The sequence below is a fragment of the Dendrobates tinctorius genome, unplaced genomic scaffold, assembly GCF_039654945.1.
Source record: "Dendrobates tinctorius isolate UK_male_01 unplaced genomic scaffold, ASM3965494v1 ptg000016l, whole genome shotgun sequence".
Taxonomy (NCBI): domain Eukaryota; kingdom Metazoa; phylum Chordata; class Amphibia; order Anura; family Dendrobatidae; genus Dendrobates; species Dendrobates tinctorius.
In genome coordinates, this window is record NW_027361684.1 from 18,146,049 (window position 1) to 18,172,964 (window position 26,916).

Below are 26,916 nucleotides of genomic sequence, written 5' to 3' on the forward strand. Positions count from 1 at the left end.
AGAGAATTCCAGAGCCTCACTGCTCTTACCATGAAGAACCCTCTTTTAAGCTGGTGCAGAAATTGTCTTTCCTGCAAACGAAGAGAATGCCCCATTGTTCTTGTCACAGTCCTTGGTACAAACAGTTCATTGGAGAGATCTCTGTATTGCCCTCTGATATACTTGTGCATATATATTAAGTCTCCCCTAAGTCTTCTCTTTTATAGAGTAATTAGACCTAATTTTGATAACCTTTCTGGGTATTGTAGTAAACCAACTCCATTTATCATTTTAGTAGCCCGCCTTTGAACCCTTTCAAGTTCAGTAATGTCTTTCTTGAGCACCGGCGTCCAAAATTGCGCACAATACTCCAAGTGTGGTCTGACGAGTGATTTGTACAAAGGGAGAATTATGTTTTCATCTCGTGTCCCCAGGCATCTTCTAATGCATCCCATGACCCTATTTGCTTTGGTGGCAGCTGCCTGACACTGGGCACTCCAATTTAGCTTCTTATTGACAAAGATGCCCAAGTCTTTTTCCATGTCTGATTTCCCCAGCAGTTTCCCATTTAGTAAGTAATTGTAGCATCAGTTTCTCCTTCCCATGTGCATAACCTTACACTTATCTGTGTTAAACCTCATTTGCCATTTTTCAGCCCAATTCTCCAATTTACTCAAATCTGTCTGTAGTTGCAAACTGTCCTCCTTTGTGTTAACTACCTTACATAGTTTTGCATCATCTGCAAATACTGATATTTTACTGTGTAAGCCATCCACTAGATCATTAATAATTTTTTGGCTGCAAAAAAAAAAGGCACCAAAAACGCTGATTCATATGCAAACCTGTACTAGTACTATATATATGTATGGTTTACCCTTGTTATTTCACATCGGAATTCATTTATTTCTATATCATAAATCCCCTGATTCAGCAGACAATATCCTTGTCATGTCATCCAGACAGTAGTGACAGGAGGTCGCCCTGTCACATTACAAGCAGTGATAAGTGACTGTGGTCAGAGCTGATGCTGATCGCTGCTGTATGTGGCTGTGAATCCTGATCCTACAGCAATCAGCACAGAGCTCTGGGACCACAGTGAGTAAATCACTGCACTTTGACCTGATATTGCTGCTCTTACCAGGTTCTGTGGCTTCACTTAGGCATATCCATTCTCAGGTCAGTGCTAGGAGCAGCCATGACACAGGAGGAGACATAGAGCTGCAGTCATCTGCTGTGCTGTAATCGGACCCTCCCCCTCACTCTCAACTTTTAACCTAACTGCAGGGAGAGACAGGGGGGCTCAAGGGGCTTTGCGAGAGACACTCCAAGACTTCAGAGCAATGCACAGCGTTATTCACTGCTGTACACCCTCTGGGCACTTCATAAATGGACTGCAGATGCAGGGGGCCCCCTTTGTAGGTGGGGGCCCCAGGCATCTGCCTGGTCTGCCTGGTCCAAACGCCGGCCCTGCCTGGCTCTAAATGGCGCCATATTGAGAAGGAGAGAACACAGGTGTAACGTGGCGTCCGATGGTCTTATCTCCATAATATCGATGGTAAAATGAAGCCAAATTATAATCATACGATACGACGCTCAGAGATCCCTGGGCACGGATATTGTGCCATGTTACATTATACAGTTGTGGCCAAAAGTATTGACACCCCTGCAATTCTGTCAGATAATACTCAGTTTCTTCCTGAAAATGATTGCAAACACAAATTCTTTGGTATTATTATCTTCATTCAATTTGTCTTAAATGAAAAAACACAAAAAGAATTGTCCTAAAGCCAAATTGGATATAATTCCACACCAAACATAAAAAAGAGGGTGGACAAAAGTATTGGCACTGTTCAAAAAATCATGTGATGCTTCTCTAATTTGTGTAATTAACAGCACCTGTAACTTACCTGTGGCACCTAACCGGTGTTGGCAATAACTAAATCACACTTGCAGCCAGTTGACATGGATTAAAGTTGACTCAACCTCTGTCCTGTGTCCGCGTGTGTACCACATTGAGCATGGAGAAAAGAAAGAAGACCAACGAACTGCAAAAAGCAAAACATTGATCATTTCACACAAAACTCAAAAAATGGGCCAGACAAAAGTATTGGCACCCTCAGCCTAATACTTGGTTGCACAACCTTTAGCCAAAATAACTGCGACCAACCGCTTCCGGTAACCATCAATGAGTTTCTTACAATGCTCTGCTGGAATTTTAGACCATTCTTCTTTGGCAAACTGCTCCAGGTCCCTGATATTTGAAGGGTGCCTTCTCCAAACTGCCATTTTTAGATCTCTCCACAGGGGTTCTATGGGATTCAGGTCTGGACTCATTGCTGGCCACCTTAGTAGTCTCCAGTGCTTTCTCTCAAACCATTTTCTAGTGCTTTTTGAAGTGTGTTTTGGGTCATTGTCCTGCTGGAAGACCCATGACCTCTGAGGGAGACCCAGCTTTCTCACACTGGGCCCTACATTATGCTGCAAAATTTGTTGGTAGTCTTCAGACTTCATAATGCCATGCACACGGTCAAGCAGTCCAGTGCCAGAGGCAGCAAATCAACCCCAAAACATCAGGGAACCTCCGCCATGTTTGACTGTAGGGACCGTGTTCTTTTCTTTGAATGCCTCTTTTTTCTCCTGTAAACTCTATGTTGATGCCTTTGCCCAAAAAGCTCTACTTTTGTCTCATCTGACCAGAGAACATTCTTCCAAAACGTTTTAGGCTGAGTTCACACGTGGCGTTTTTTTCGCGTTTCCGCGGCGGTTTTAATCGCGCGATTTTGCCGCGAAAACGCGAAAAATAAGCATCCCATGCATTCCTATGGGATTCCACAATGCTGTGCTAATGCTGCGGTTTTTACCGCGGCGGAATCGCTTCGCGGTAAAAAACGCAGCATGCTCATTAATTTGCGGAATCGCGGCGATCCCGCACCCATAGGAATGCATTGTTCCGCTAACTTCCCGCATGTGGCTGTGCACACCATGCGGAAAGTAAGCAGAACAATTGCGGATGGTACCCACGGTCCGGAGGAGAGGAGACTGTCCTCCGGGCTTTGGGTACCATATCCCTGTAAAAAAAGGAATTTAAAAATAAAAAATATTGTTATTCTCACCCTCCGACGTCCCGCGCAGCCTTCCCGCTTCTCTCCACGCTCCCGTTCCCAGTAATCCTTTGCGAAAATACCCGCGATGGCGTCCGTTCTCACGGGATCGCGAAGTCTCACGGTCATTAGCGCGACGTCATCGCGAATTACCGCGAGACATCGTGATCCCGCGAGAACGAACGTCATCGCGGGCATTTTCGCAAAGGATTACTGGGAACGGATGCGCGGGACGTCGGAGGGTAAGAATAACACCATTTTTTATTTTTTTTTGCATTTTTTCTTTTACTACTGATGCTGCATATGCGGCCTCAGTAGTAAAAAGTTGGTCATACTCGTCAAACACTATATTTGACGAGTGTGACCAACCTGTCAATCAGTTCTCCAAGCGATGCTACAGATCGCTTGGAAAACGCTAGCATTTTGCAAGCTAAATACGCTTGCAAAATGCTACTTTTTCCGCGGGAAAATTGCGGGAATTTAAAATGCGATTTTCCCGCGGACTGGAATTCCGGAATTCTCGCGGTAATTTCCGCGAGAGTTCCGGTACGTGTGCACTTAGCCTTAGGCTTTTTCAGGTAAGTTTTGGCAAATGCCAGCCTGGATTTTTTATGTCTCGGGGTAAGAAGTGGGGTCTTCCTGGGTCTCCTACCATACAGTCCCTTTTCATTCAGACGCCGACGGATAGTACGGGTGGACACTGTTGTACCCTTGGACTGCAGGGCAGCTTGATCTTGTTTGGATGTTAGTCGAGGTTCTTTATCCAACACCCGCACAATCTTGCGTTGAAATCTCTTGTCAATTTTTCTTTTCCGTCCACATCTAGGAAGGTTAGCCACAGTGCCATGGGCTTTAAACTTTTTGATGACACTGCGCACGGTAGACACAGGAACATTCAGGTCTTTGGAGATGGACTTGTAGCCTTGAGATTGCTCATACTTCCTCACAATTTGGTTTCTCAAGTCCTCAGACAGTTCTTTGGTCTTCTTTCTTTTCTCCATGCTCAATGTGGTACACACAAGGACACAGGACAGAGGTTGAGTCAACTTTAATCCATGTCAACTGGCTGCAAGTGTGATTTAGTTATTGCCAACACCGGTTAGGTGCCATAGGTAAGTTACAGGTGCTGTTAATTACACAAATTAGAGAAGCATCACATGATTTTTTTGAACAGTGCCAATACTTTTGTCCACCCTCTTTTTTATGTTTGGTGTGGAATTATATCCAATTTGGCTTTAGGACAATTCTTTTTGTGTTTTTTCATTTAAGACAAATTAAATGAAGATAATAATACCAAAGAATTTGTGTTTGCAATCATTTTCAGGAAGAAACTGAGTATTATCTGACAGAATTGCAGGGGTGTCAATACTTTTGGCCCCAACTGTATCATCCAACATGAGGACAGACTTTCAGTTTTATTCCTGTTTTCATAAAATTACTTGTACATATCTCATTTTAATATGAAATATTTCTATTTTCAGATGAGAAACCAGATATCTGGTGAGTAAATTTTTATTGTAAATGTGAACTCGGTATGAGGCTGGATAACCACCATTGTCAGTGTATATGCCGTCATGCCCATAGGCCGACATATGCCAAAACTGCACTTTTGGCATGTACCGTACTTGTATTTGGTCAGGATTCAGTGAGATCTTATGATCTTATCAGATTGTCCTGACAGATATAAACCCTGAACGTGGTGAGAATGTAGCCTCGGAAACAAATGAGGACTGACAGTATAATTACTGGTAGGAGAATTATTAATATATTGGATTTTCCTTGATGGATTTACACAAGAATTCACAACATCTTAATAGTAGAAATGAATGTCTACTGTGTGTCATCTTCTCACTGTCTTCTCTTTTTTCTAACAGGACTTATGACTATAACAACGTGATGTAAGTAATCAATGCAAGATATTGCTCACACACACATACGGTAATTCACGCATACTGTGTATATATATATATATATATATATATATATATATATATACCGCTATGTATATACATATGTCCACAGTACTATGCAAAAGTCTTAGGCAGGTATAAATAAAATGCTGCAAAGTAAGAATGCTTAGAAAAATAGAAGTGTTAAAACGTCATTCTTAGGCTGGTTTCACATTAGCGTTTTTTAGCGCAGTGCTTCGTGCGCGTCCGTGCGCATGCGCCATGCGCCCCTATGTTTAACATGGCGGGCGCATGGTCTAGCGTTTGCACGCGTTCGTATGCGTTTTCGTGCGCATACGTTTTTGTAGTGTGCGCCTAGGTGCGCCGGACGTAACCTGTTGCATTTTTGGTCCGTCCAACCTGTGTCAAAAAAACGCATGCACACGCTTGCGCACGGAATGCGCCAAAATAACACATTACCGTCTATGGGAACGCAGACGTGTGCATGGATATGCGCACACCTGCGTTTAAAATCGCATGCGTTTTAAGAGTTAACATGGCTAGAAACTGGTTAAAACGCAGGGGCCTAAAAAAAGCAATCGCATACAAAACGCATGATGCGTTTTTTGCATGCTTTTCTATTGCGCACGAAGCACAGCGCTAAAAAACGCTAGTGTGAAAGTAGCCTTATCTATTAACAAAATGCGAGTGAACAAAGAGAAGTCTAAATCGAATATTTGATGTGACCGCCATTTGTCTTTAAAAACATCATCAATTCTTCAAGGTGCACTTACACAGTTTTTGAAGGATCTTGGCGGGGAGGTTGATAAAAACATCTTGGAGAAATAACTACAAATCTTTGACTGTAGTCTTTTGGAAATCCTTCTGTCTCTTCATGTAATCCCAGACCGACTCGATGATGTTGAGATCAGGGCTCTGTGGGGCCATAGCATCACTTCCAGGGCTCCTTGTTTTTCTTCATGCTGGAGATAGTTCTTATTGACATTGCCTGTATGTTTGGAGTCTTTTTCTTGTAGCAGATTACTTTTCGAGCCAATCAGAAACCTTCCTGATGAAATTACATGATGGATAAGTATCTGCCTGCTTTTGATGACTCTATTATTCCTGACCACATTCCCAACTCCTTCTGCTGAAATTCAGCCCCAAATTGACCACCTCCTTGATGCTTTACTGTTGCCTGCAGACACCCATTAGTGTGCCGCTCTTCAGCCCATGGGTGAACAAACTGCCTTCTGTTACATCCAAATATTTCACATTTATCTCACCAGTCCAGAACTCCTGCTGCCATTTTTCTGCCCGCCAGTTAATATTTTTTCCAACATAGTTGAGTCATTTGGTCTTGTCTCCTGTCGAATGTATGGTTTCTGGCTGCAATTCTCCCACGTAGACCACTTCTGGCCAGACTTCCCTGAACATTAGATGGGTGTAGCTGAGTTCACTGCTGGACATCATCTGATTTTGAAGGGTTGTAAGCATGTAATGTATTTCATCTGCTTTACTAAACGTCCTTGACCAACACTAAGTGTATGGTCCTCTATGTTGCCCATTTCTTGGTGTTTTCAATGCTAATTAATACAGACAGATAAATATCCATCATGCAAAACCAACAGGAAGACACCTGATTGGCTCAAAATTTAATCTGCAGCAGGACAACAACCCCAACCATACAGCTATTGTCATTAAGAGCCATCATCAACGCAAAGAAAGAGTCCTGGAAGTGATAATATGGCCCTCTCAGGGCCCTGATCTTAACATCAGGTATGTCTGGAATTACAAGAAGACACAGAAGGATTTATTCTCCCATAGATCCAGTGAAGATTCTTCAGCGGTCCTTCAGGCCTTTGTTTAAAAGCCTCCAGCACATGACCGCTGCAGCTAATCAGTGGTCACGGTCATACTACCGACATCAACACTCAGTGGTGTGTGCCATGATGCCAGTAAGGTGGCACGAGACTGCTGAAGCACAGAATGCAGTGGTCACGTGCCAGCTACTTATAAACCAAGACCAAGAAGAGCCCCTACCCGGAACATCAGTACTGGATCAAATGGGAGAAAATAAAAAGGAGCAAAGTTTTTCTTTTGTTTTCCACCATTTGAATCATTTTTTTTTTTTAAAAAAGCTCTAAAAAGCTGGAAAACCTCATAAGAAACATTTCCAGAAGGAATCAAAGGGAATCAGTCAGCAATTTTTTACACATGGAAGTAGTGTTATGGCAGTGTAGACGTTCATCTTTCAATAAAAATGATGGATTTACTGCAGAATTTTGATATGACAGTCATGAAAAAATCTAGAGTAGAAGCCACATACTAATTAGGATGGAAGCGCACAGGGGTTGTGTCAAAGACTGTTTCTTCTAAGTGCACTAACATGCCCCCAGTGCACTTCCAGACGAATTTGCACATAGCTTCAATGCATCAGCTGCTATGACTGGCATATTTTTTTTGTAGAGATCCAAAGTCATATTTATACATCAGTATTTGTAAGTCATAACCAGGAGTGGGTGAAAAATGCAGAAGCGGTGACGTGTTTCTATTATACTTATGACCTGATTTTGGATTACAAATACTGATGTAAAATGCTGATCAAATACTCAACATGTGAACGTGGCCTTAATGTTTGCAAGAGAACAGGCAACCGCTGGACGACTCTTAGTTCTTTCTCTGAAGCCCATATGTATAGTGTAGTGTCACCCGCGTCATACAATGACCTACTGACATTTATTATTTCGCTGAGTCCATTGAAGACAAGTTAATATGATAAACCTGTATGAGTATTCGTTATTCAGAATGATGTGTCTGATTGATCAGATATATCTTGTGACCATATTATGGCTCTTTTTTAGATGGAAAATGAGAGTGAAGGCAACACCATGGGTATTCAGGTATTTATCTCACAATGCAGATGCCTTCTTGGCAGCGGGATATAGGAATAGTCTACGATATGTTCGATTATAATCCATGGGCAAGAGAAGAGCAATAGTCATGTGTTTTACTACATGGGCGGACACACCGCATGTGCATGTGCAACCGGTGTGGCTGCACCAGGGCCCAGAGGCTCCAGGGGGCCCCTGCAGGTTGACTAATAATGAGGGCAATCTGGCCTGTTTATCTGGCCCCGAAGCTCCAGGAGGGCCACTGGCCAGATTGCCCTCATGTGCAGTGGGCAGGGAGAGATCCCTGCAGCTCTGCTGCCTACAAGAGAAATTGGAAGCAGAGCTTCAGCGATCCGCCCTGCATCTTGGCCGCACTTCCTGTCTCTCACAGCAGTCAGCGGTGCGGCTGGATGACGTCATCATTCAGAACCGCAGGTGACGACTGTGCCAGAGAGAGGCAGCTGCCAGTGAAGGTGATGCTCTGGGAGACCGTGCGGAGAGGTGAGAGATTGTATGTTTGTATGTTCTCCCTGTGTTTGCGTGGGTTTCCTCCGGGTACTCCAGTTTCCTCCCACATTCCAAAGACATACTGATAGGGAATTTAGATTGTGAGCCCAATCGGAGATAGTGATGATAATGTGTGCAAACTGTAAAGCGCTGCAGAATAGGTTAGCGCTATATAAAAATAAAGATTATTATTATTAGGTGCTGTGTGTGTGTGTAGGAGAGGGGAATGATGGGAGTGATTTTGGAGAAGGCAATGATGGGGGTGGTGGAAAGAACATTGATGGGGATGGTGGGGGGAGAAGACAATGATGGAGGTGGTCGAAAGGGCAATAATGGTGTGGTGGGGAGGAGGAAATGATGGAGGTGGTGGGTTGGGCAATGATAGGGGTGGTGGGGGAAAAGGCAATGATGGTGGTAGTGGAAAGGACAATGATGATGGAAAGGGAAATGATGGTGGTGATAGGGGATGAGAAAATGATAGAGGTGGTGGAATGGGCAATGATGGGGGTGATAAGGGAGAAGGCAATGATGGAAGTGGTGGAATGGGCAATGATGGGGAGGTGAGGGAGAAAGCAATGATAAATGTGGTGGAAAGGACAATGATGGGGGTACTGGGGGAGAAGGCAATGGTGGGGGTGGGGGAGAGGACAATAAAGGGATGCGGGGGGAGGACAATGAGGTGTGGGGGGGATTGGGAAGGGAGGAAGGTGGACTTATAAAGGATTTAGGAACTGGGGGAGGTGGAGGAAGATGTTATTATTGCTTATTATGTTTAAAAGAAACCTGTGATCAGGTTTGGCCGATACGAGTTACGGTCACCGTCTTTCAGGGCTTATCTACAACATTCTATAATGCTGAAGATAAGCCCCTAATCCGACCTGCAAGTGAAGAAAAATAAGTTTTATTATACTCACCCGGGGGGGGGGGACGGTCCGGTCCGATGGGTGTCGCAGGTCCGGGTCCAGCGCCTCCAATCTCCTTGCGATGCCGCCCTTCTGCTTGGTTCGTGGCTCCCCAGCATCTTGCTCCTGCACAGAGGACAGAGCAAAGTATTGCAGTGTGTAGGCGCTGGGCCTCTCTCACCTTTTGCGGTGCCTGCACACTGCAGGGTAGTACGCCTGCACAGGAGCGTGATGCCAGGGGGCCATGAGGCAAGCAAGAGGGCGGCATCGCAAGAAAATGGGAGACGCCGGACCCAGACCACCCATCGGACCGGACCGCCCCCAGGTGAGTATAATAAAACTTATTTTTCAGGTCAGATCGGTGGCTTATCTACAGCATTACAGAATGCTGTAGATAAGCCCTGAAAGGCAGTGGCCGCATCTTATAGTGGCCAAAAGAGGTGACAGGTTCCCTTTAACCCCTTAGTATATATTCTACTCACTTATTATGCATAGCACAGCCCCTTAGTATATAGTTTACTCGCTTATTATGTATAACACAGTCCCTTAGTATATAGTGTACTCATTTATATATAACACCATCCTTAGTTACATAGTTTCTTCTTTTATTATGTATAACACCATCCCTTATTACGTACCATCCTCTCTAGTTATATATGGGGCCATCCCTTATTATATAGCTTCCTCTGCTGTTATGTATAGTGCTGTCTCTTACATAGTGTAGTCTTGTTATTTTGTTATTCACAGCACCCTTTTTATTACATAGTCTGCTCCCTTGTTAGATATAAAATGACAGCTGATGGAGGAGCCGGTGACCAGACTACCAGTCCATTATCTCCTCCATTAGAAAAGAAGCTTTCGGGAAGGGGAGGGAAAGTTTTGATTGGATTATAATAAAATTATAAGATTATACCATGATACAATACAGCTATGCTCATAACGATGTCATGAAAACGGATGGATTTACAGTGATTTGTAAAACAATAATGTACTATGTATTGGTGGGAAATCGTGTTTGTCACAATAAAAATAGTTTTGATTAAAAAAAAAAAGAAAAAAAGCTTTCCCATGCTCCATCATCCATCATTACATTATATATCTAACAAGAGAGGATGGTATGTAATAAAAAACAGGGCTCTATATAATCCAATATGTAAGGGACGGTGCTGTACATAGCAAGAGAGGGCACTGTACAAGGGACGTCAATATACATAATGTAATAAAGGAGACTATGTAATATATATACACATGTATGTGTGTGGATATATATATATAGCTTTGTCGTCATAAAAGGAGGGGGGCCCAGACACATTTCTTGCACAGAGGCCCCAAGCTGTCAGTATCTGCCACTGTTTTACTATATGGTTTTTATGAAGATATTCTATGAAATTCAGACAGGACAACATGTCAATTATTCTACCCTGCTTTGTGTTCTTTATTATAGATCTGATAAATTTCCCCCTTTTGGATGGCGGCCAGAATTGAATACTATCTTGTAAGTACTGTGATAAAACACTCCGGGATCGCCTTTGCTGGGGTCAAAGGTCACGTGCGTTCAGCGTGAAACTCAGGCGCAGAGCTGGGATTCGTGTATAACTGACCCTGGGTCAGGTTTATTAACGGTGAAAGCAATGCAAAAGGAAATAAAACATAAAACAAATCCTTGCCTGTCCGGCACTAACTAAACAATGGACAACCTAACTTCCAACTGGCGGGCTTCTCCCGTCCAGCCAAACCACAGTTGCAGTGGGCACTGCTTCCACTCACGTGTGTCTCTCACACAGACAGGCTCTCTGTGTTCCCAGGCTGAGACACTCACACAACCACCTTGCATCCTTTTATATCCACCTCCCATTATTCATTAGCAAGCAGGTGCGATACTGACCAGACTAGGCCACATAGGAAAGGAATCTGGGCGAGATATACCTGCCCTCATCCACTATTCCCACATGATTCTCACATATCCCCCCCCTCAGCTCAGACCACTCTGGTCGAGCAATGACACCCGCTAAACAGTGCACTCGGGACAGGGCATCTGCATTCCCCATCTGTACCCCTGGGCGGTGCTCCACCGTAAAAGTGTAGGCTTGCAGGGCAAGGAACCACCGGGTCACCCGGCTATTCCGTTCCTTGTTCAAGTGCATCCACTTGAGAGGGGCATGGTCAGTGATCAGCCTGAACTTTCGGCCCACCAGGTAATATTTGAGGGCCTCTAGAGCCCACTTAATGGCGAGGCACTCTTTTTCTACGACTGCATACCTTTGCTCGTGTTTATTCAGCTTCCTGCTGAGATAGAGGACTGGGTGTTCCACTCCGTCCCTCACTTGTGAGAGTACGGCCCCGATACCGGTATCAGAGGCATCCGTTTGTACCACAAACTCGCTGCGGAAGTCCGGAGTCACCAGTACGGGCTGAGAGCAAAGTGCCCGTTTTAGGCTATGGAAGGCTTCTACAGCCACTAAACTCCATTTAATCATGACGGAGTCTTTCCCTTTTGTAAGATCCATCAGGGGGGTAGCGATGGCTGCAAAATTGGGTATGAACCGGCGATAATAGCCGGCGATCCCCAGGAAGGCTTGCACCTGCTTCTTGTTGACAGGTTGTGGCCAGTCCTGAACCGCCTGAACCTTATCAACCTGGGGTTTAACAACACCCCTCCCAATTACATACCCCAAATACCGGGCTTCTTCTAGCCCGATGTGACATTTCTTGGGGTTCGCGGTTAGACCTGCCACCCACAGGTCGTCAATCACAGCTTGTACTTTCTGGAGATGAATCTCCCAGTCCAAGCTGTAAATGACAATGTCATCCAAATAGGCCGAAGCGTACCGCCTATGTGGCCTCAAGACTCGATCCATCAGTCTCTGGAAGGTCGCCGGTGCCCTGTGCAGTCCAAACGGCATATACACATACTGAAATAAACCTTCCGGCGTAGCAAATGCCGTCTTTTCTCTGGCAGCCTCAGCCAGAGGGATCTGCCAATACCCCTTTGTTAGATCTAGGGTCGTAATATACCGGGCTTTTCCTAACCGATCTATTAACTCGTCAACCCGGGGCATAGGATAGGCATCAAATTTTGAGACCGCATTCAGTTTCCTGAAGTCATTGCAGAACCGGATGGTGCCGTCCGGTTTAGGAATTAGCACAATCGGGCTGGACCACGCACTGTGCGATTCCTCAATGACTCCTAACTCTAACATTGCCTTCACTTCTCGGGAAACGGCTTCACGGCGCGCTTCCGGGATTCGGTAGGGCTTTACGTGAACTGTGACACCAGGTTCCGTTACGATGTCAATTTTCATTAGCATAGTCTGCCCGGGTTTTTCTAAGAAAAACTTTTGGTTGTGAAGTAGAAACTGCCTGACCTCAGTCTTTTGCCGCTCCGAGAGAGTCTCTGCAACCCGTACCTCCGATACGGTATGCGAGCAGACAGGACGGGCCAGCTCCGCTGACAAGGCAGACCGATCCTTCCAGGGCTTTATCAGATTTACATGATAAATCTGTTCAGGTTTCCGTTTACCTGCCTGGTATACTTTGTAGTTTACTTCACCAACTCTTTCCTTGATCTCAAAGGGGCCCTGCCACTTTGCCAGGAACTTACTGTCCACCGTGGGGACCAGGATCAACACCCTATCTCCGGGTGCAAACGTACGGATCTTGGCTCCCCTATCATAGATTCTTTTTTGGGCTCCTTGAGCCTGTATCATGTGTTCTTTGACGATAGGCATAACAGCCGCAATACGGTCCTGCATTTGTGTGACGTGATCTATCACTGTTTTAAACGGAGTGACCTGACCCTCCCAGGTTTCTTTTGCAACGTCTAACAGTCCGCGAGGACGTCGGGCGTACAATAACTCGAAAGGCGAGAATCCCGTGGAAGACTGGGGTACTTCCCTGATGGCAAAAAGCAAATACGGAAGTAAATAGTCCCAGTTCTTCCCATCCTTGTCTATCACCTTTCTCAGCATCTGCTTCAGAGTTTTATTGAACCGTTCGACCAACCCGTCTGTTTGAGGGTGATACACGGATGTGCGTAACGGTTCGATTTGTAACAATCGGCAGAGCTCCTTCATTACCCTGGACATAAAGGGGGTCCCCTGGTCGGTGAGTATCTGTTTTGGTATACCGACCCGACTAAACACATGCACCAGTTCCTTGGCAATCGTCTTGGTGGCCGTGTTACGCAAAGGGATGGCCTCCGGGTAACGAGTGGCATAATCCAAGATGACCAGGATATGTTGGTGTCCACGTGCAGACCGTGGAAGGGGCCCAACTAAATCCATCCCAATCCTCTCAAACGGGACTTCAATAATAGGTAGGGGTACCAACGGGCTACAGAAACGGGGCTTAGGTGCAGAGGCTTGGCAGTCAGGACAAGACTCACAATATACTCGAATATCGTTATGCATGCCTGGCCAAACAAAACAGTGTAATATCCTTTCGGTGGTTTTCTGGACTCCCAGGTGACCTCCCATCACATGTCCGTGGGCCAGGTCCAGCACCTGCCGCCGGTAGGGTTTTGGCACGACTAATAGTTGCACCGTATCTTCCCCCTTTTTCTCTATCTGATAGAGTAAATCATTCTCCAGAACCATGTAAGGATATGCCAGCCTAGAGCCAGGTTCTACGGGTACCCCATTTATCACTTTTACATTTGTCCTAGCCTGAGAAAGGGTAGGATCCTTTATTTGCTCGCTTTGGAAGTCATCTTTCTGAACTTCTAAATCCGGCAAACGGGGAGGTGGACGGCTGTCGGCCTCCTCCTCTTCCCCGGTCTCCTCCGTATCACCCGCCATGACTGAAAACGGGAACTGCAGGTCATTTCCCGCAGACTCTTCCCCAGAGTCTTCCGGGGAGACTTCAAGGGGTTCGGGACCCACACGCGCCCTGGGAGAAGAATCATGTACACTATTATTCTGGGGTATCAACTGATTCTCCCACAATTGCCAGATGTGGGGAAAATCCCGGCCCAGGATAACATCGTGCAATAATGCCGGGACGAGTCCCACTTTCTGTTGCACAGACCCATAGGAAGTAGTAATGCATATGACCGTGGTGAGGTACGAACAGGTGTCTCCATGCACACACATTACAGAAAATTTGTCTGATGGTCCAGTCGGGGCTGACACCAGACTGGCCTTCACCAGAGTCACCACACTTCCCGAGTCTAACAATGCCACCACATTTTTTCCATCAAGAGTTAAATCACACAAGTGTTTTTCCACCGCCTTTTGACCAGCATTCACACTCACTACCCGTGCAACCATAGACATGCGGTTTTTAGAGTCTGTGACGTCGCACTGCATGGGTTCAGTAGTGAGCGGACAGTTCGCAGCAATATGTCCCATCTCTTGGCAGCGGACACCTAACGGGCCCCTTGCTTAGACCATAATTCGTTACTCTCGGCCTCGCAGTGCGGGCAGTCCCGTTTTCCTCCCCAACTGTCTTAGGGATTTTTCCATCTCCCCTACTCCCTGGAACAGTCTTACCGGTTCCACGTGGAGATGATGAAGAACGAGGTGGGGTAGCGTCGTCTCGGAGTCCTTCCGCCACGGAGTAACGTTCAACCAGATCCACCAGTTGATCTGCCGTCGTAGGATTTCCATGGCTTACCCACTTCCTCAGGGCAGGCGGTAGAGCTCTCAGGTACTTGTCCATGATGACTCTTTGGATTATCTCTGGCGCTGTCAACACCTCGGGTTGTAGCCACTTCTTCGTCACGTGGATCAGGTCGAACATCTGTGACCGCGGTGGTTTATCCGGCTGATAAGTCCATTGATGCACTCTCTGTGCACGGACAGCGGTCGTCACTCCCAGCCGGGCCAAGATCTCGGCTTTCAATTTGTCAAAGTCCTGCGCGGCTTCAGGCTCTAAGTCATAATAAGCCTTTTGGGCCTCACCGGAAAGAAACGGGGCAATCAGGCCGGCCCATCGTGCCTTCGGCCATTTTTCTCGCACCGCCGTCCGTTCAAACGTGGTCAAGTATGCCTCGACGTCATCTTCGGTCGTCATTTTCTGCCAGTACCGACTCACGTGAATCACTCTCGACTCGGCTTCCAGGTTAAGCTCAGGTAAGCTTGCCAAGCACTGCGCCACCTGCTGGAGAAGCGATCGATCGGTAACTGTCATGTCCACCAACTCCTTCAGCTGGGCCATCATCACCCGATTAGCTTCTTGCTGGACGGCGGTGGACGGTACCAGCGCTTTCACCACGTCCTCCATGCTCATGCTTGCAACGTGATGCCCGCGTTCTCCACCACAATGTGATAAAACACTCCGGGATCGCCTTTGCTGGGGTCAAAGGTCACGTGCATTCAGCGTGAAACTCAGGCGCAGAGCTGGGATTCGTGTATAACTGACCCTGGGTCAGGTTTATTAACGGTGAAAGCAATGCAAAAGGAAATAAAACATAAAACAAATCCTTGCCTGTCCGGCACTAACTAAACAATGGACAACCTAACTACCAACTGGCGGGCTTCTCCCGTCCAGCCAAACCACAGTTGCAGTGGGCACTGCTTCCATTCACGTGTGTCTCTCACACAGACAGGCTCTCTGTGTTCCCAGGCTGAGACACTCACACAACCACCTTGCATCCTTTTATATCCACCTCCCATTATTCATTAGCAAGCAGGTGCAATACTGACCAGACTAGGCCACATAGGAAAGGAATCTGGGCGAGATATACCTGCCCTCATCCACTATTCCCACATGATTCTCACAGTACCGTATTAAGAAAAGCTGAGCTGCACTCCTTTGCATGAGTCTGTGGTTGATATATACTGTATATATATATATATACAGTATATATATAAATGACTCCTGTGACCTGCTGTGTGTCTGCCTCTATAGTTTCCCCATTTCTGTATATTTTCACTGGATGCTACAATTAGTACATATTATTATATGAGCTGTATTATGTTCTTATACAGTGAGGTCGCGATAGAGGAGGATGAGGAAGAACTCATGGAGACCATCAGGTGAGGAGACAAAACCTATAACTGTGTGAATGCAGCTTGCATGGAGAAGAGTAGTGAGAGGATGGGGCAGAAAAGACTGTCTTGTCTTTTTTGTGACTAACAGGACTTATGACTATGGTAACGTGATGTAAGTAATCAATGTAAGATATTGCTCACACACACAGAATTCGCACATACTGTATATATATGTCCACAGTACTATGCAAAAGTCTTAGGAATTATAGTTAGGGATTTTTCTTGATGTTTTTTCACCCCAACATCTTAATAACAAGATATTTTAAATATATTTTAAAACACAAAAATTAGTCCAGACAGGTTGTCCAATTCACACTTATGTTAAATCAGGGTCAAGACTTTCACCGCATTGTACGGCATTTCTTACCTTTCTACTACGGTGTCCTATCGAGAATAATGAAAAACACTTACTGTGCAATAAAATAATTTATTGCCAGAAAACTGTGGTCCCAATTCATCCAGGAGTTCTTAACAGTTTCAATTTTTTTAGTAACCTGTAACTGTTCAACTTTTGGCCTTTTTACCCCAGGTCCGATCATCTACATTAATTTTTTGAACTGTGGGAGATCTTAGCCTAGAGGGGGTAGGGTTAAGCACAGCTGACATAGTCATCAATAATAACACCAAAAAAGTGACAAATATGTACTTCAGTCCCCGAATTGAGTAATATTTCTTGTGGATCCTATGTTACTACAGGGAATGAATGCTGCATGGATGGATGTAGAATCAGAACATACATAATATAAGATGTAGCTGCAGGCGCTGATGACCTTCCTGCAGGAAAACAGTATGTTTTCTTTCTATATTATGTAATCATTTATTTCTTGTCTTTTCTCTTCAGGAAGAAAAGCAGATTCACCAGATTCCTATCCAAGTAAATGCAAGTGCAGTAATGGCTGTAATGTAAATCCACAACTTCCTTCTCTTCTGTATGAAGTCTATTTTCCCATCAATGCATTTGTCATCAGTAGTTGTTTCTGATCTCCTGAAAGTCATGGCGCCTGATTCAAAAGACCGTAGTTATTCATGCTGGTCTTGATGAGATGTGCTGGAGTCAGACACTCCTGATTCATGAAAAGGCGTTTGCCACATCATGAATAAATTGAGACGGACAAGTGTCGTGCACCTCTTTTTGCGACCCGCCACAGGACTTACTCCAGTGAAATTCATAACGAGTGGCGGCGGCCATGCCCCAATCCCACCACAGCTATGCCCACTTTGTCGGAGTCAGGCGAAAATGATACTAAAATGCCAGTCGTGCAATTTTAGCGCAGCTGCCAGAATATTGTAAAAACTTTGATGGATTGGGCCCATGCTGTATTTTTTTTTTTCAGACTAAGATCTCTGTTCAGCAGCTGCTGTGGCAGAAAACATCGCTAAAAGTGAGTACCCAAAATCCTTTAAGAACACAACAAAACGTTCTTCTCAGGGTGAATGGAAAGTCTTACTCTACTATTAATGTCAGTCTATCCAAGAAACAAACCATTTTTATACTCCATTCAAAAATACACCTAGACAACAAATCAGACTTATATATTCTGTGATAGTAATTGGGGGCGCTGGGAATCATAGTTTTCCAGTTTTTTATGGAGCTTTTATTATTAATGATTTACTTAAAATTTTAAAAAGATCTCATGGTAATAGTTTTTAAAATTGTTTTGCCTCCAATCTAGGTCACATTGGTGGAGGAGAAGACTCCCATAACATCAGGAGTCTGTAGGCGGAGGTGGCGGCAAGAACATCTTGAGATAAATGAGGCGCCGTTACCATCTGGAGGAGACATTTATCTCACAGGGGTCAATGACCCCCTTTACCATCATGAATTGGAGGAAAAGACTCATTATCTTGAGTCTGGAATAGGAGTTGGCGCCCAGAACATCTTGAGAACAGTGAGGCGCCGTTACCATCTGGAGGAGACATTTATCTCACAAGGGTTAATGACCCTCTTTACCATAATGAATTGGAGGAAAAGACTCATATTCTCTGGAGTCTGGAATAGGAGGTGGCGCCCTCGACATCTTGAGACAAATGAGATGCTGTTACCATCTGGAGGAGTAATTTATCTCAGAGCGGAAGAAGAAGGCCCCCATCACCATCAAGTGTTGGATGAAAAAACTCCCATAATGGAGAGTCCTGAGGACGATTCCCCTTTACCATCAAGAGGCAGAGAAAGCAGAGTTTCTGGAAGAACCCACAAAGCATCTAAAGGCAAAGGAGGCACCATAATCACCCTTAGGAGCTATCACCATCTCATTTTTAGAAAAGAGGCCACAACAATCTTAAGGCAGTGAAGCCTTACAATCTAGACAGAGAGAAGACTCCCATAATATCAGGAGTCTGTAGGCGGAGGTGGCGCCAAGAACATCTTGAGATAAATGAGGCGCCGTTACCATCTGGAGGAGACATTTATTTCACAGGGGTCAATGACCCCCTTTACCCTCATGAATTGGAGAAAAAGACTCTCGTATTATCTGGAGTCTGAAATAGGAGGTGGCGCCCAGAACATCTTGAGACGAATAAGGCGCCTTTACCATATGGAAGAGATGGTTATATCAAAAGGAGTAATGACCCCTTTACCATTAGTGCAGCACCCCCCCCCCCGTAGTCAGATAAGTCATAACGGGGGGTCGCATGGTTATATAGACCGTATTTTTAAACCAAATTCTCTTTAATAGCAAGGTCGCTTTCCCTCATAAGGGGTCAACTAAGGATTAATGTTCTGGTCAGCTGGATTAAATTGTAGTTTGAAATTGGTTATGACCAGTGTTCTTGGTGCCATTTTTAATGGGCTGGGATTGGTTAAAGTGTTTTGGCGGTTAATCTAAGGGGTATATAAACCCCTGTTTTTAGTTTGTTTACCTCAGCAGCGGTTTTCCTGTGAAGAAAGAAGATCCCCTTTGGCGTTATGGATAGTCTTCTGCAGCAGCTTTTGGCCAGGGCTGGGGAGGAGGATGGAGTTAACTGGCTTAGGAGCTGCCTGGCTATGAGACCTCCTGCGGCGGTTTTTGATGCTGTCTCTCCTCCCCCCGATCCATGTACACAGCTTCAGCCTGCGTGTCAAACCTCCGGAGCAGCTGTGTCTTCGGCCGGGAATGGAAGAAGCAGGAGACCACCAGCGTCTTACTCACCTCGTATCTCACCGCCGCGCTCAAGACCTCAAGCCCGGGAGCGTGACAGGAAGTCCCGGCGCCGGACATCGAGGAAGTCTTGCAGCCCGATGCGAGATTCACTTCAGCGTCATCAGCCGAAGCTGGGTACGTCAGCTGGAGTCGCCGGCGGGCAGACGGGTGCTGCGATCGTAAAAGCACCAGCTTCTCCCGGTATCCAGGCTGTTATCCCGGGTCCTGTAGCAGCATCATCTGATGAAGAAGAAGACGTCCAAGCTTCGCTTTCCTCTCAGCTGCACTCACCTGACAATGATGGCTTGAGCGTGGGCTGTGCGGCGGATCAAGATGCATCAGGCAGCAGACGTGGAAAGGGTGAGAACGTCCATGTTCCAATGTCCGTCTCTCACACTCATTTTAAACACATTATTAGAAGTGTGTTATCTGACGTCTTAGGGGAAGTCTTTAGCACCTCTGCATAGTTTAGACACTGTGGTTAATCCTGATATCACTAGTGGGACCAGCTCATCTGTCAAGAATACTTTTAAAGAGGCTTTAATGTGTGACCTTTCCCCTCTAGGTTTCCATTTAAGCGCTGCTACTAAAGAGCTTATTTGGAACAAACAGTATATTGACTTATTCTCTCATCCTCACAGAGATCATCCAGGTAAAATGGAAAAGAAGGATGACAAATCTGATCCCGATGATTTAAAACGGGGATCGTTTAAATCATTTAATAATTGGATCCAAGCATTTTCCATTTACTCGGCTGTTCTTGGTGAAAAATTTCCACAATTATGTAGCAAGCTTTTTCAGCATGTAGACATCATCCTGGAGGCTTACCGGAATTTTGGTGGCCTTGCATGGCTTCATTATGATGAAGCATTTAGGCAAAAATTAGCTGTTCACCCTGAGGTCAACTGGGGTTTGAAGGATGTTGGCTTATGGATCAATTTAATGTTACCTCAGAGGCAGGTTTTTTTCAAAACAATCAACCCCCCTGAATTTTAGAAAGGGTGTGTGTTTTTCCTTTAATGAGTCTTTTTGTAAGTGGAGCCACAATTGCAAATTCCGGCACGAGTGTTTCTTTTGTGGGAACTCCCACCCCGCATCAAAGTGCTTTAAGAAACAAGCCTCTCAGCAGTCAATTATTAAAGACGCTAACACAAAGGGCTCAGACTCCAGTGAAATAGGAAGAAATGTTATACTTGCTAAACATCTACCCAAACAAGGCGAGTAGCGTGTTGTTGTTTAATGGTTTTTCTTCAGGTTTTTACATTCCCTCATTTTCAGGCCGAGGCTGTACTATAGTTAAAAATTTCCTGTCCCTTTTTTCTCACCCTGAGGTAGCGAGAGAAAAAATTTTGAGTGAGCTTGAATTAGGCAGGATTGCTGGCCCTTTTTCTTCTCCCCCTTTTTCAAATTTTCGGATCTCCCCCTTGGGTATCGTACCTAAAAAAGAACAAGGCTCTTTCCGATTAATCCATCAATTATCTTATCCGAGTGGCAGTTCTCTTAATGACCAAATCGATAAATGTTTGTCTTCCGTTAGCTATGCCTCTTTTGATACAGCTATTGACATTATGAGAAAATTTGGTCAAAATGCTTTATTTACAAAGTCGGATATAAAATCCGCTTTCAGGCTTCTCCCTGTTCACCCCGACGGTTTTAATTCTTTAGGGTTCTATTTTGATAATCAGTTTTTCTTCGATAAATGTTTGCCTATGGGATTTTCTCTTTCTTGTTTTTATTTTGAAAGCTTTTCGTCATTTTTGCATTGGGTTTTAGAATTTAATTCCAACAATATCGGCATCTTGCATTATTTAGATGATTTTTTGTTTGTAGGTTCTGCATCTTCCTCAAATTGCTTTCAGGTTCTCTCCAACTTCATTCGGTTATGCGAGAAGTTTGGCGTTCCCATTTCTCACGAGAAAACGATTTTTCCGTCCACTTCAATTGAATTTTTAGGCATTACGCTGGACTCCTCTTCTATGGAATGCAGACTTCCCCCTGACAAGGTGTCTAAGCTTCACGCTTCATTAATGAGTTTTGTAAAAAAAAGAAAAAAATTACTTTGAAAGAATTGCAATCCTTACTGGGACTGTTGAATTTTGCCCTCCGTATCATTCTCATTGGTAGGGCCTTTTCTAGGCGCCTATATGAGGCAACAATTGGTGTTTCATCCCCTACCTCTCATATCAGAGTCCGCTCCCAGTTAAAAGAAGATGCCTTGATTTGGTTGAAATTTCTGAGTATAATGGAAGATCTTGTTAGCAAACTGAGTTTGTTTCTGCAGATTTCCTTCCCTTCAGTTTCTCTGCCAATGACTCTTTTGGTTTTGCTGTTTTATTTTCTTCCCATTGGACAGTTCAGCCATGGCCTACAGAGTTTATGGTGTTAAAAAATACCATGGTTCTTGAGCTTCTTTCTGTTTTACTTGGTTTTTATCTATGGGGACCCCAATTTCGGAATTCTAGAATCATTCTTCTTTCTACTGACCACGGTTTTAATCTAGCAATTAACACCTTGTCGTCTAAAAATAAATGGTCTGCCACAATTTTGAGGCATCTGGTTCTTTTAAGCCTTCGATTTAACATTTGGATAAAAGCGAATATAGGAACTAGCATTTGGAAAATTGCTACCGATTCCTTATGTACAAATCAGCAGTTGATTTTTTTATCAACAGGTTTCAAACACAGATGCGGACGCAACTCCCTGCCCACGGGAATTTTGGGACCTGATTTCAACATGATACCTTATTTCATACAGCAGTCTTTATCCGCAAGATCATGGGCCGATTATTCGGCTGCATGGCTACAGTGGTGTAATTTTTGTAATTTGCATAATTTTGATCCGAAATCTGCTAGCCCTTCATCTGGCTTAAAATTTTTAGAGATGTTAATGGAGAAAGGTTTGTCACATGCAGCATTATCTAAGTCGACAGCTGGTGTGTCATTTTTTCTTAAAACATTTGGCAGTACTCCATTTACTGATGCCTGCAGACACCCATTATTGTGCCGCTCTCCAGCCCATGGGTGAACAAACTGCCTTCTGTTACATCCAAATATTTCACATTTATCTCACCAGTCCAGAACTCCTGCTGCCATTTTTCTGCCCACCAGTTCATATTTTTTCCAACATAGTTGAGTCATTTGGTCTTGTCTCCTGTCGAATGTATGGTTTCTGGCTGCAATTCTCCACATATACCACTTCTGGCCAGACTTCCCTGAATATTAGATGGGTGTAGCTGAGTTCACTGCTGGACATCATCTGATTTTGAAGGGTTGTAAGCATGTAATGTCTTTCATCTGCTTCACTAAAATTCCATGACCAACACTAAGTCTATGGTCCTCTATGTTGCCCATTTCTTGGTGTTTTCAATGCTAATTAATGCAGACAGATAAATATCAATCATGCAAAACCAACAGGAAGACACCTGATTGGCTCAAAATTTAATCTGCAGCAGGACAACGACCCCAACCATACAGCCATTGTCATTAAGAGCCATCATCAACGCAAAGAAGGAGTCCTGGAAGTGATATGGCCCTCACAGGGCCCTGATCTCAACATCAGGTATGTCTGGAATTACAAGAAGACACAGAAGGATTTATTCTCCCATAGATCCAGTGAAGATTCTACAGCGGTCCTTCAGGCCTTTGTTTATAAGCTTCCAGCACATGACCGCTGCAGCTAATTAGTGGTCACGGTCATACTACCGACATCAACACTCAGTGGTGTGTGCCATGATGCCAGTAATGTGGCACGAGACTGCTGAAGCACAGAATGCAGTGGTCACGTGCCATTTGGACATAGCCTTAATGCATGAACTGCTATGACTGGCGTATTTTTTTGTAGAGATCCAGTCATATTTATACATCAATATTTGTAAGTCATAACTAGGAGTGGGTGAAAAATGCAGAAGTGGTGACGTGTTTGTATTATACTTATTACCTGATTTTGGATTACAAATACTGATGTAAAATGCTGATCAAATACTCAACATGTGAACGTGGCCTTAATGTTTGCAAGAGAACAGACAACCGCTGGACGACTCTTAGTTCTTTCTCTGAGACCCATATGTATAGTGTAGTGTCACCCGTGTCATACAATGACCTACTGACATTTATTATTTAGCTGAGTCCATTGAAGACAAGTTAATATGATAAACCTGTACGAGTATTCGTTATTTAGAATGATGTGTCTGATTGATCAGATATATCTTGTGACCATATTATGGCTCTTTTTTAGATGGAAAATGAGAGTGAAGGCAACACCATGGGTATTCAGATATTTATCTCACAATGCAGACGCCTTCTTGGCAGCGGGATATAGGAGTAGTCTACGATATGTGCTATTATAATCCATGGGCAAGAGAAGAGCAATAGTTATGTGTTCTACTATATGATTTTTATGAAGATATTCTATGAAATTCAGACAAGACAATGTGTCAATAATTCTAACCCACTTTGTGTCCTTTATTATAGATATGATGAAATTCCCCCTTTTGGATGCCAGCCAAAATTGAAGACTATATTATAACTATTAAGAAAAGCTGAACTGCACTCCTTTGCAGGGTTCTGTGGTTGATATATATACAGTATATATGACCCCTGTAACCTGCTGTGTCTGTCTCTATACTTCCCCCATCTCTGTATATTTTCACTGGCTGCTACAACTAGTACATATTGTTATGTGAGCTGCATTATGTTCTTTAACAGTGAGGAGGATGAGGAAGAACCCGTGGTGATCATCAGGTGAGGAGTCAAAACCTATAACTTTGTGAATGCAGCCTGCCCGGAGAAGAGTAGTGAGGATGGGGCAGAAGGAATTATAGTTAGGGATTTTTCTAGATGTTTTTTCACCCCAACATCTTAATAACGAGATATTTTAAATAAATTTTAAAACACAAAAATTAGTCCAGACAGGTTTTCCAGTTCACACTTAAGATAAATCAGGGTCAAGACTTTCACTGCATTGTACGGCATTTCTTACCTTTCTATTACGATGTCCTATCGAAAATAATGAAAAACACTTACTGTGGGAGATCTTAGCCTAGAGCGGGTAGGGTTAAGCACAGCTGACATAGTCATTATTACGAACGCCAAAAAAGTGACAAATATGTACTTCAGTCCCCGAATTGAGTAATATTTCTTGTTGCGGCGCATATTAGCTAAAAGATGCTCCAAATTCATTAAGAGGCAAGTCCCTTTTAATGAATTTGAAGCATTTTACGCCAGTGCAGACTTCATCAAGACTGGCGCTCAAAGCGCTTTGATGAGTCGGGGCCGTAGAGTTTTTCTCTCACCTCCTATTGGACACAAATGGTATAAATGATTTTATATAAATCATTCCTGCAGATCCGCTGGTTACACAGTGGATCCTATGTTACTACAGGGAAGATCAGTGCTGGGAATGAATGCTGCACGGATGGATGTAGAATCAGAATGTACATAATATAAGATGTAGCTGCAGGCGCTGATGACCTTCCTACAGGAAAACAGTATGTTTTCTTTCTATATTATGTAATCATTTATTTCTTGTCTTTTCTCTTCAGGAAGAAAAGCAGATTCACCAGATTCCTATCCAGGTAAATGCAAGCGCAGTAATGGCTGTAATGTAAATCCACAACTTCCTTCTCTTCTGTATGAAGTCTATTTTCCCATCAATGCATTTGTCTTCAGTAGTTGTGTCTGATCTCCTGAAAGTCATGGCGCCTGATTCATAAGACCTGTCAGAGACACCGCACTGCACTTGCTCATAGAGCCAGTGCGCGTGTCCTGAGTACAGAAGCAGTGCTAAAAGATACCTGGGGAGCAGGGCAGCAGAGGTGACCAGGCGTGCTTCAGGCTAATAGTGTCAGGATCCAGTCAGTGCTGGAAAGTAAAGATGCACAGGACCTGCGGACACTAAAACTGAATAATGTGCACGGGACCTATGGTCATGTGACTACAAGGGGCGGGGCTTAGCGTCCTGTATTCAGATAGGACAGGACACCATACAACAACTCAGAGTCCGGCAAAACAGAGGTCACACACAGTACGGGCGAACGAGGTACAGGAGGGACGAACAGACGGGTAGTCAGACAGAGCCAAAGGTCATACACAAGAGGGCGACGTGGTACCAAGGGGACGAGCAGAGAGAAGTCGGGTCACAAGCAGAGAGTCATACACAAGAGGTAGCGCAGTACAAGAGGGTCAGGCAGAACTCGTAACAGGGACAGAACCAGATCACAACCGAACAAACAAGCAAGATATCAGGCACAAGGCACACGTATACAAGAGGTCACTTAACTCAGCCGAGGGCAGGAGTATAACTGACACCGGACCCAGGTCCAGTGAGCACTAAATAGCCTCCTGCTGCCAGAGAGAGGCAGCACAATTAACCCCTAGTCTAACCAGGACGGGTCAAAGCGAAATCCCGTCCTGGATCATGACAAGACCGTAGTTATTCATGCTGGTCTTGATGAGGAGATGTGCTGGAGTCAGACACTCCTGATTCATGAAAAGGCGTGTGCCACATCATGAATAAATTGAGACGGACGAGTGTCGTACACCTCTTTGTGCGACCCGCCACAAGACTTACGTCACTCAAATTCAGAACGAGTGGCGGCGGCCATGCCCCAATCCTACCACAGCTATGCCCACTTTGTCAGAGTCGGGCGAAAATGACATTAAAATGCCAGTCGTGAAATTTTAGCACAGCTGCCAGAATATTGTAAAAACTTTGATGGATTGGGCCTATGCTGTATTTTTTTTTCAGACTAAGATCTCTGTTCAGCGGCTGCTGTGGCAGAAAACATTGCTAAAAGTGAGTACCCAAAATCCTTTAAGAACACAACAAACCGTTCTTCTCAGGGTGAATGGAAAGTCTTACTCTACTATTAATGTCAGTCTATCCAAGAAACAAACCATTTTTATACTCCACTCAAAAATACACCTAGACAACAAATTAGACTTATATATTCTCTGATAGTAATTGGGGGCCCCGGGAATCATAGTTTTCCAGTTTTTTTTATGGAGCTTTTATTATTAATGATTTACTTACAATTTTAAAATGATCTCATGGTAACCAATCTAGGTCAGATTGGTGGAGAAGACTCCCATAACATCAGAAGTCTGTAGGCGGAGGTGGCGTCAAGAACATCTTGAGATAAATGAGGCGCCGTTACCATCTGGAGGAGACATTTATCTCACAGGGGTCAATGACCCCCTTTATCATCATGAATAGGAGGAAAAGACTCATATTATCTTGAGTCTGGAATAGGAGTTGGCGCCTAGAACATCTTGAGAACAGTGTGGCGCCGTTACCATCTGGAAGAGACATTTATCTCACAAGGGCTAATGACCCTCTTTACCATAATGAAGTGGAGGAAAAGACTCATATTCTCTGGAGTCTGGAATAGGAGGTGGCACCCTCGACATCTTGAGACAAATGAGGTGCTGTTACCATCTGGAGGAGTAATTTATCTCAGAGCGGAAGAAGAAGGCCCCCATCACCATCAAGTGTTGGATGAAAAAACTCCCATAATGGAGAGTCCTGAGGACGGTG

At 44.4% G+C, this 26,916-nt stretch overlaps 1 protein-coding gene and 1 long non-coding RNA gene across 2 annotated transcripts in view; one reads left to right on the forward strand and one right to left on the reverse strand.

Moving 5' to 3' along the window:
- Positions 1–26,916, reverse strand: part of LRRC75A (leucine rich repeat containing 75A) — a 478,221-nt gene that overhangs the window by 15,771 nt on the left and 435,534 nt on the right. The window lies entirely within an intron of this gene.
- On the forward strand, positions 23,809–26,178 carry LOC141080378 (uncharacterized). The gene is made up of 3 exons (XR_012228894.1): positions 23,809–24,122; positions 24,923–24,955; positions 26,128–26,178. It is a non-coding gene; the product is annotated as an uncharacterized lncRNA (long non-coding RNA).